General features: G+C 52.3%; 1 long non-coding RNA gene across 1 annotated transcript; it reads right to left on the bottom strand.

Annotated features, from left to right (window-relative positions):
- Nucleotides 1–385: 385 nt before the first annotated feature.
- LOC139077214 (uncharacterized) lies at nt 386–6,445 on the bottom strand. The gene is made up of 3 exons (XR_011529537.1): nt 6,224–6,445; nt 4,371–4,560; nt 386–3,949 (listed from the first exon to the last, which is right to left on the bottom strand). It is a non-coding gene; the product is annotated as an uncharacterized lncRNA (long non-coding RNA).
- Nucleotides 6,446–9,515: the final 3,070 nt, after the last annotated feature.

Below are 9,515 nucleotides of genomic sequence, written 5' to 3'. Positions count from 1 at the left end.
AGGCCCCCCTAAGCTGCAGTCGCGTACAGCCGTGGGCCTTGGACTAACCTTTTAACCTCTCTGAGACTCAAGTTCCCTCATCTGCAAAACGGAGATAAGAATAGGTACCTCTCAGAGGAGGGGACAGGATTATGAGCGAGTACATGGGAAACACGGTTGATGCTACGGGACCCTTTAATCTTAGTCACTTTGGGACACTGCAGAGTTGATATAAGGAAGCCTTCAATGTGTTAAGAGAGAATGTGGTAAAAGCAAACGGCCCATTTTGTCAGATTCTGTTACAAGCAACTGTTGAACTACATTGAAGTTTAAAAGGGTATTTTTACAGGTTTGTTCTATTTGCTAGTTATCAATGATTCAATTGTATAGCTAATTTTCAAGTCAATATTTTTTAAGAGCTTTATTAAGGTATAATCAACATACAATAACTGCACATATTTAAAGTATACAAATTGAAGTTTGGACACGTGTAACTCATGAAATCATCTCTGTAATCAAGATGGCACATCCATCATCCCCAAAGCTTTCCTCAAGCCCCTTCCTGCCTCGTCCCCAACCACTGATCTGCATTTTGTCACTACAGATTAGTTTGCATTTTCTAGAGTTTTATATAAATGGAATTATATAGTAAGTACAATTTTGTTTGTCTGCCTGTTCACCCATAGTTATTTTGAGATTCATGTAGGTTGTTGGGTATATCAGTAATTCATTCCTTTTTATGGCTGAGCACTATCCCATTGTATGGATGAACCACTAATTGTTTATCTCTTCACATGTTGATGTTCATTTGGGCTGTCTCCAGTTTGGAGATATTACAGTAAAGCTGCTGCGAACATATGTGTAGAAGTAAGTCTCTGTATGGACATATGCTTTCATGTCTCGTAGACCAATACCTAGGAGTAGAATGGTTGTATTATATACTAGTTGTATGTGTAACCTTTTAAGAACCTGTTAAGCTGTTTTCCATAGTGATCGTACCACTGTACATTCCTGTCAGCAGTGTATGAGAGTTCTGAGTCCTCCCCATCCTCACCAAACAGCCAGGACCATGTCAACTACTTGGTATCGTCAGTCTCTCATTTTAGCCATTGTAAGAGGTAGATAGTGTTATCTCATTGTGGCTTTAATTTTCAGTTTCTTAATTCCTAATGAACCTCAATTCATACTGTACACCATACACAAAAATGAACTCAAAATTGTTCATAAACATAAAACTTAAAACTATAAAACTTCTAGAAGAAAACATGGGAGAAAACATTTATAACCTTTAATTAAACAAAGCTTCCATAGATAAAACTCCAAAAGCATGATCCACAAAAGAAGAATTGATAACCTGGACTAATGGAGTGGATGATCTCCCCACTCCTCACCTCTGAGGTCCTCTAATGCTTTGTCCTCCTGGAAAACGAACACAGTCTTTAAAATGGAGAGTTTCTATCTAAGAATCTGAAAGAACTCTCTGGGGTAACTAAGATAACTGGTTAACACCCTATTGCCTCACCGGCCTCCCACGTCTACCAGCACGGTCAAAGCGTGCTCCTCTCTGCTCCTGCAGCTGGCCTCTGAGCACCACAGGGAGACCCACGTGACCCAGCAGACGTGGGCACAACCAGTCATGCCACCCAACACCATGCCACCCGACATCAGCTGCCCCTTCAACACTGCCCTGCAGTCCTTAGATTGCGTCCTCTCTCCTTTGAGGACTAGTCTCCTCAAGCCCTAACCTACCCAAGACCCAGTTCAGCAGCTGACCTTGCTTCTGATTTTACAAAGAAAACAGAGGTTATGGGGGTTGATTTCCCCAACTCCTTGTCCGTCTACTCAGACCCTTAGCTAACCCCATTCTTACCGCCTTCTCTCCCCCTTATTATGGTGAGAAATGCCCCACCTCTTGTCAAAGGTTAATCTACCCATCTGTGCTCTGACACTGTCGTCCATGTCCTCAGGAACCTGACTCCATCAACCGTGGCAGCTTCCCCACTGACTCTGTGGTGGACTCTGAGGTGTGCCACCAGATTCCTCTTCAGGAAAGGACTTGTCTCATCTGCTGGAAATGCTGTTAGCAGAAAACCTTCTACCGTCACCTCTTTTGGAGTCTGCATCCCCTTCCCCGTGCAGCCCAAATCCAGTGATTGATAGAGGCAGCAGTAGAAAGGCAAGGCCATTCCACCACAGTGCAGGACGGTGATGGACTGTTTTCAGTCCAGAGTACCCATAGGATCAGCTGAGGCTGACTACTACAAGCGTAGTATTTACCTTATACCATCAGAAGAAATTAAGGATGGATGATCAAGACGCTGAGGGCAGTCACCTCAATAAAATCTTATGGTCCCTTGCTCACTTTCTGGACCTGGAACCCAAGAACTGAAGAGCTGGCCGGGTCCCCTGCAAAACCATGGCAGGTATACACAGTATGAGCACCCAACCCTTCCGCAAAGGGACCAATGGCCATTTACTCAGATAACAGTACACTAGGGAAAGAGGACGATCCAGTCATTTCAAGGGTCAGAGGTGGAATTGAGATCTGGAGACCTGAAGTGTCATCATGGTCCTCCTGTTAGAGTGGGGTCATGGAGGAACCAGACATAAGTGGAGTCCTGGCCAAGGATCCATTGGGTCAGCAGACCTACCTGGGGCCACTTGCCTGGTCCCTGAATATGTAATTGGGACAGACATACTTGGAAGTTGGCACAATCCCCACCTTGGGTCCTTGGCCTGTGGGCTAAGAGCCATTGCAGTGGAGAAAGCCAAGTGGAAGCCTATGAAACTGCCCCTTCCTCAGCTAAGCAATATTGCATCCAGGGAGGATGGTGGAAATGAGGGCCACCCTTAAGGATCTAAAGGATGCAGTGGTGGTGGTCCTCATCCTGTCTCTGCTTCACCAGTTGAATCCTGGAAGATGGCAACAGACTACCATAAACTCAACCAAGAAGCCGTCCCAAGTGCAGCTGCCACAGCACTCGTGGTCTCCTTGCTAGGGCAGTATAAGAAGGCCTCAGGTACGCGTCACGTGGCCAGGTATTTGGGAAATACATTATTTTCTGTTCCAATCAGAAAAGAGGAGCAGAAACAGTTTGCATTCAGATGGGATTGTCAACAATATTCATTTATAGCTGTGCCCAGGACTATGTTAACTCCCCACCCTCTGTCACAGTGTAGTCCGAAGAGGCCTAGACTGTCTAGACATTCCAGAAAATATCACATTGCTGCATTACGTCGCGGTCACCTCTGTTTCACCAATGCCTTGTCTTCAGTTCACACCTATGGCCATATGGGGAATGCCACAGAAATAGCTGAAGAATGAGGTAAACACTGGAGCCTGGTGTTCGGATGGGTCAGTAGGTAGGTACAAGCTACAAATGGATGGCAGCTGCACCACAGCCTCACTCTGGCAGTGCATCTGGTCATCCCTTTTGTGTGGACAGAGCAGAAGCCTGAGCTCAGGGTACATACAGGCTCATGGGCAGTGTGAATGACCTGGCCCGGCTAGTCAGGGACCTGTTGGGAGAAAGACTGGAAGATGCAGGATAAGGAGGTCTGGGGAAGAGGCATGTGGATGGAGGGACCACAAAGTGTGAGGATTACTGTATCACATGTTATCAGCCAGCAGAGAACATCCAGAAGAGAAGAGGAATTAAGTGACTAAGTAGACAAAATGACTCTGTTAGTTGATGTTAGTCAGCCCACTGTCTTCCACCACCCCAGGGCTGGCACAGTGGGCCGGGAACCGAATAGCCATGGGGGCAGAGATGGAGGTTATGCAAGGGCAACAGTATGGAATTCCACTTACCAAAGTCCGTCTCGCTACTGCCACCAAACACCCTACCTCCCAGCAGAGATCCAGGCTGAGGCTCTGTTATGGTACCACTCCTCAAGGAGATCAGGCGGCCACGTGGTCGCAAGTTGGTGACGTCGGGCGCTCTCCACCCAGAGGGGCCAGCAGTTTGTTCTGAGAAGAATAGAACCACATTCCAGGGTGGGTTTGCCTTTCTGTCCAGAACCTCAGATAGCGCCATTATCCAATGCTTACAGAGTGTGAGATCCTCCCGCAAGGCGTTCCGCATAAAGTCACTTGAGACAGCAAAAGGGTGGGAGAGGGGGCCCAGACCCAAGGGAGTCACTGGCCACATCACACACCCCGTGCGCACAAACCGAAGGCAGAGATGCTCAGGATGGGAATTTATGCAGATGGGGAGCCATCCTCCAGGACTCTGACTACAACTTGAATCAAAGTGCTTTATATGGTGCGGCGTCCCCAGAAGGAAGACCACATAAGTCAGGGATCCAAGGGCTGGAAGCAGGAGAGACCCCACTTATCCTCCCTTCCAACCACCCATTTAGGCGAGTGTGCTTCCCAAACCTACACTTACAGACTGCAGGGTTAGAGGTCCTGCTTCCCACGGGAGGACACTTCCACCAGGGGCCACGCCACGGCAGGGGTCCCACTAACAATAGCTGTGTATGGCTGCCACTGGGCACTTTGAGCTGTTGTGTCCAAGCCCAGTAGGTTGAAAAGAAGTCACCATCCTGGCTGGTCAGAAGGAGATAAGGCTGTTGTCCCTGTGTGGGGCGGGAGGAAAATATCAGATGCCCAGGTGATCTCCTTGGGTGCCATTTGGTACTCCCTTACCCAACTGTGACAGTCAATGGACCAAACAGCAACTCTGGCCGAAGGGCAGGTCCTCCCCGGGAAGAAGTGTTGCCCAGCTTCTCAGAGAATGGGGCCCTCAAGTGTCACCCCTGTAGGGACTGCTCTGCTCCTGAGAGCTGCCCTGCCCAGAGGCCTGTCCTGGGGTGGCTCTCTGAAGGAGGCAGGGGAAGAAAGATGCGGCCCTTTGGGCCCAACACAGTCAACTCTGACCACCATTTGAGTTCTGTGGGGTCAACTGAGGTTTTTGGGGTTTGCATCTGCGTCGCAACTTCCCTTCTCCCTCTGCCCAATCCTGCTTCCTCTCTCTCCCTTGCATAGCCATGCATTCCAAGAGTACTCTCTAATAAATATCCACACTGGACTCTGAATTTGCTTTCTTGAGAACCCAGGGTGGGACAGGCACTTTCTGTGGCCTGTTCTCACCTCACTTTATGCATTTCCTGGGCCCTTTTGTCCTTGGCCGTGACTGTGCTCATCACCTAATCTCTAAATATGAATCTACAGCCAGCCTTGCTCTTAGAGCCACATACATACGCAGCTGCCTACTGGCCATCGCTTCCTAACTGACCCCCACAGCACCCGGACCTTCGGCGTGCCCCCACCGGATCTCATCCTCTCTTCCAGCTTCTCACTCCTGCCCTTTCCTTTACTGTATCCCCTACATTGGTGAATGTACCACCACTCACTCAGTTTCCTAAACCGTAACTCAAGAATCTTCTCTATGCCTGCAAACAGTGCTGCCCGCGGGAGACTCCCACACCCCCTCCCGTCCTCCCCGCCTGCGCTGCTGGCCTGACGCAGACCTTGCCCTTCTCTGGCCTGGACTGCTGCTGTGGCATCCTGACTGGTCCCCCGCTTCTTGTTTCACTGGCCTCCCACTTGTCTTCCTCACTACCGCCAGAGAGAGCTATCAAATGACTAAGTCTGCTCATGTTTCTTCCTCTAATAGGAAAACCCTTCAATGATGCTTAGCCTGAACACCTGTGCAGACAGACAAGGCCCCTCCCCCAGCTGCTTCGTGCCTATCCCTTCCCTCACCTCTAGCTGTGAGCTCTGGTGAGCCGGAACTCCATGAGGCAGCCGGAACCCACTGGCTCCGTTGGCCCTGATCTCCATTGCATAGGGTGTCCCCTGCCTGGCCTGCCCCGGATTTACCTGCAGGAGAAACCATCCCTCTAGAAGTTAGCCCCAACGCCACCCCCAGGGGAAGCCTTCCCTGCCTCAGGCAGAAGGGCTGCAGCTTCTGCGGGCCCTTCATCCTTGCTCCCCCCCCTCCCTCCACAAAGAGCCGTCATTTTATGTAACGGCCTTTTTGCATGCCCATCCTCCTTCTCAGGCAGCTCTTTAAGGGCAGCTAGGGGCTCTTTCATCCTCAGTGCAGTGCACAGCGTTGGCTCTGCTCACGATAGGCATAAAACAAACAGGATTGAGTGAGTGAGTAAATGCTGGAAGCATAACAAAGAGCCTCCCAGGGCCTGGGCTGCAGGCCCGGCTCCACCAAGAACTAGCTCTGTGCCTCTATTCTAGGTCTGTGTCACCTCGGCTGTCAGTGAGAAGATTGGCTTAGATTACCTCTAAGGCGCCTTCCAGAGCTAATAGCCGGTGACGATCTGATAAGAAGGAGAAAGGTAACAAGATCCGCCGCCCGGTAAGCCCTAAGCAGGAGGGTGTAATTCTTCAGTTTACCACCAGGTGGCAGGTGGGAAGGAAGCGGGTTAGGTGCAGGGCTGCCTGCCTCCCAGACAGGGAGGGCCGGCCCGGGTTCCTGCTCTTCACCCGGGAGCTGTCAGAGGCTTTTCTCTAGCCTCTGCAGCTTTAGAACATTCCGATGCAACAGCAGATCCTGTTTCCCAGGTAGCCCACAAATGCAGAAGCAACGAGCCGCAGACCGCAAAAGAGGCCAGCCCACCGGCTGTCTGCTTGAAGAGCGGGCCCAGGGCTTGGGTGTTTTGACTCATCCCCACCGTCTTTCTGCCACGAGTTTGGGTAGTGAGCCTTTATCTGGTGTGAATTTCATGAGGGGCCAAGAATTACAGGCTTTTTTAGATGCTGGATAAGGAAAGTGCTCTGTGGGGAGGACACCTGTTACCTCGCCTCCAGGCGAGGAGAGGTGAGTCCTGGATTTGTGATGCGTACCGGCCATCTGAAGACGGAGCTGCCCCGGCGTGCCCAGTGTGCAATCGGCAGGCCTCCAGATCGTCCAGGATGTTTACAGCGTCATGGAGTCTCTCCTGAGATCCTTGGGCCTTTGTCCAGGTCACCCCAAGCTCTGTGATATGCTGTGGCAGCTAATGTGCTGTTTGGGTTAGTCATAGGCCGGGTTATGCTTCGGTTTCATTTCAACCCTGGAACAATGGCTTGATGCAACCACGTCTGTCTTTACCTCATGATGTGTGTCTAGCCTGGTATGGAAGGTGGAGGAGGCAGAGGTAGGAGGTGAGATGGAGGTTCTGCTCCATATAGTCCTCAGGGACCCAGACTGACACCTGGGGTCACAGCAGGAGAAGGAGGAGCTGCAGTGTTGGGTCTGGGCTTCTGATGCTCCGACCCAGAAGTGACACATCAAATCCTCTTGTAGCCCATTAGCCAGAAATAGTCACTCGTCACTGCCTACCTGCCGGGGGCGAAGCAGGGGGTTGTGTGCAAAACGTGGGGGTCAGACGGAATGTTTGATGAGCACCGCTGTCCCGGCCACAGTGACTATATGTGTGTGTGTATATATATATATGGTTTACATATATATATGGTTTACTGAGACTTACTGCATCTGCTGACCAGCTTTTGTCCGTATTCTCTGCTGAGGAGCCCCAGTGGCCGGGAGTGGAGAGGTGCAGCCCTAAACTGTGTTCGCCACCCCAAGGAATTAAAGGCGGCCTCTAATCTGAAGACTATATGATAATTCACATTCTGCTCCAAATCTGTTCCTCCCACCAAACCCAACAGACTACCTACAACCGAGCCCATCAGGTCCCCTTCCTCTCCATTAGGACAGAGCCGCTGTCCGCTCCCACCTGCAGGCGCCCTCCACTCCTGCACTTGGGCCCTCGCCTCTCCCTTCTCACAGACAGTATGCACGCGACTGTCACCTCTCTCTCCTGCACTGCCGGTTTTCTCCTGTCTGCTAGACTCTTCTCATGGCAGACAGACGTGATCCTAGATAGTGTCTTTCTTTGTCTCCACAGTCTACCTTTGCATGTCTCTGCTTCCCTCCGCAGCAGAACTCAGGGAAAGGCTTCCTGTGGCTGTCTCCAGTTCCTCTTCTGCCCTTCTCTCCTGAACTCACTCCAATCGGCCGCCCTGCCCTTCCCTAAACTGCTTCTGCCAAGGTCACCAAGACCTCCAGCTATGGAAGTCTGGAGCGACGACTCAAGTGTCTTCCTCGCCCCAGGGCACCGCTGACTTCCTCCCAGCCCCACCTTCACAGGCTCCTCTGCTGGTTCTCGTCACAGTCCCAGCCTCCTCCATGGGACTGCCCCAGTATCCTTCTCTCCTCTAGCTGCTCTCCCTGGGGGGATGTCCCACAGCCCACGGCTTGTGTACCTTCCAAACAGTGATGACTCCCAAATGTGTGTCTCTGGCACCAACCTCCTTCCTGAGCTCCAACCTATGGAGTCAGCTGCCCACCCATCATCTCCACCTGAACTTGCGCTAGAAACCCCTCACTTAATACGCACAGCCTGCCTTTCCACCGTCTCCCTCCTCTCAGACAGCTGCATTCTCCAGGAGGTCGGGTCCAGAACCTTGGCATCTTCCTGGACCCCTCTCATCCTCTCACATCCCATTCATCGGCATTGGCTGGATCATCCCCTCCACAGGCGTCTCCATCTGGATGGGCACTGGCCTTCAACCAGTCTCCCTAAACTTTCTTGGTGCTAGAAGAATCATTCATCTTTGTACGAATTGCCCCGCTCAGTCCTCGAATGCCCCAAAAGGCTAGTATTCCCACACATCTACCTGCCCCCATCACCGCTTCTCCCACTCACCCTTCACAAGCGCAGAGGAAATATTTTTGCTGGCAGCAGCTGTCCCTTAGCATTTCTTAGCACACAAAAGAAAACCCCTGCCCGGTTTCTGACGTCATCAGGCTCTGGTACAAAAGGAAAATCAGATAATCCTATCAGTTTGCTCCAGAGGGGAAAAAAGCGGAAAGTGGATGGAAACAAGTTGAACCGCGTCACTGGTATTCACAGGCAGAATCTACTCTGGTGAGGTTTTCCTATGACTCTTTAATAAATGTCGGTAGGGCTATTTAACCAGGTAAGCTTCGGTGCAGCCCCGCCCCGCCCAGAAGACAGCTCGCGCGTGAGTCCGCTCAGCCTCTGCGACCAGACTGGGCAGGCCCGCCGAGGGCCACGCAGGAGGCCGACCCCTTCCCTCCACCCCAGACCCCACAGGAGCCTCGATTCAACCCCTCTTAGGGCCCGTCTGGCTCCTGCCTCCGGCTCTGGAGGCACAGGAGTGAAGAACAGAAGGTTCCTCCCCAGGCAGGCGAGGCGGGGAGCCGCCCTCGAGCTGCGGGAGGGGCGCGGACGCCGAGCCAGGAGTCGGGAAAGCAGAGCGGGAAAGGGGTTGCCACTGAGAAGCTGGCCCGCAGCCGCAGAGCTGGGGTTCGTGCTCCTCACTGGCCTCGCTTCCTTCAGCGGCTTTCCCACAGGCCGAGCTCTGAGCAGCGGGGTGTGACCTTGCCCTCCAGGCACACACGGCTTGTCGCAGGACCATGAACAATGGAGGGCAGGGCGCAGAGCCGGCGCGGGCTGAGCGCGGAGCGTGGGCCGGAGCTGAGGAGGCTGGGCGAGGCCGGCCGGGGAGCCAGGCGTCGAGGGGGCGACGGTCAGGCCGGAGGCAGAGGAGCAGGCCTGCCGGG

This window comes from Equus przewalskii, chromosome 19, assembly GCF_037783145.1.
Source record: "Equus przewalskii isolate Varuska chromosome 19, EquPr2, whole genome shotgun sequence".
Classification (NCBI taxonomy): Eukaryota; Metazoa; Chordata; class Mammalia; order Perissodactyla; family Equidae; genus Equus; species Equus przewalskii.
This window is presented reverse-complemented; position numbering and strand designations above follow the sequence as displayed.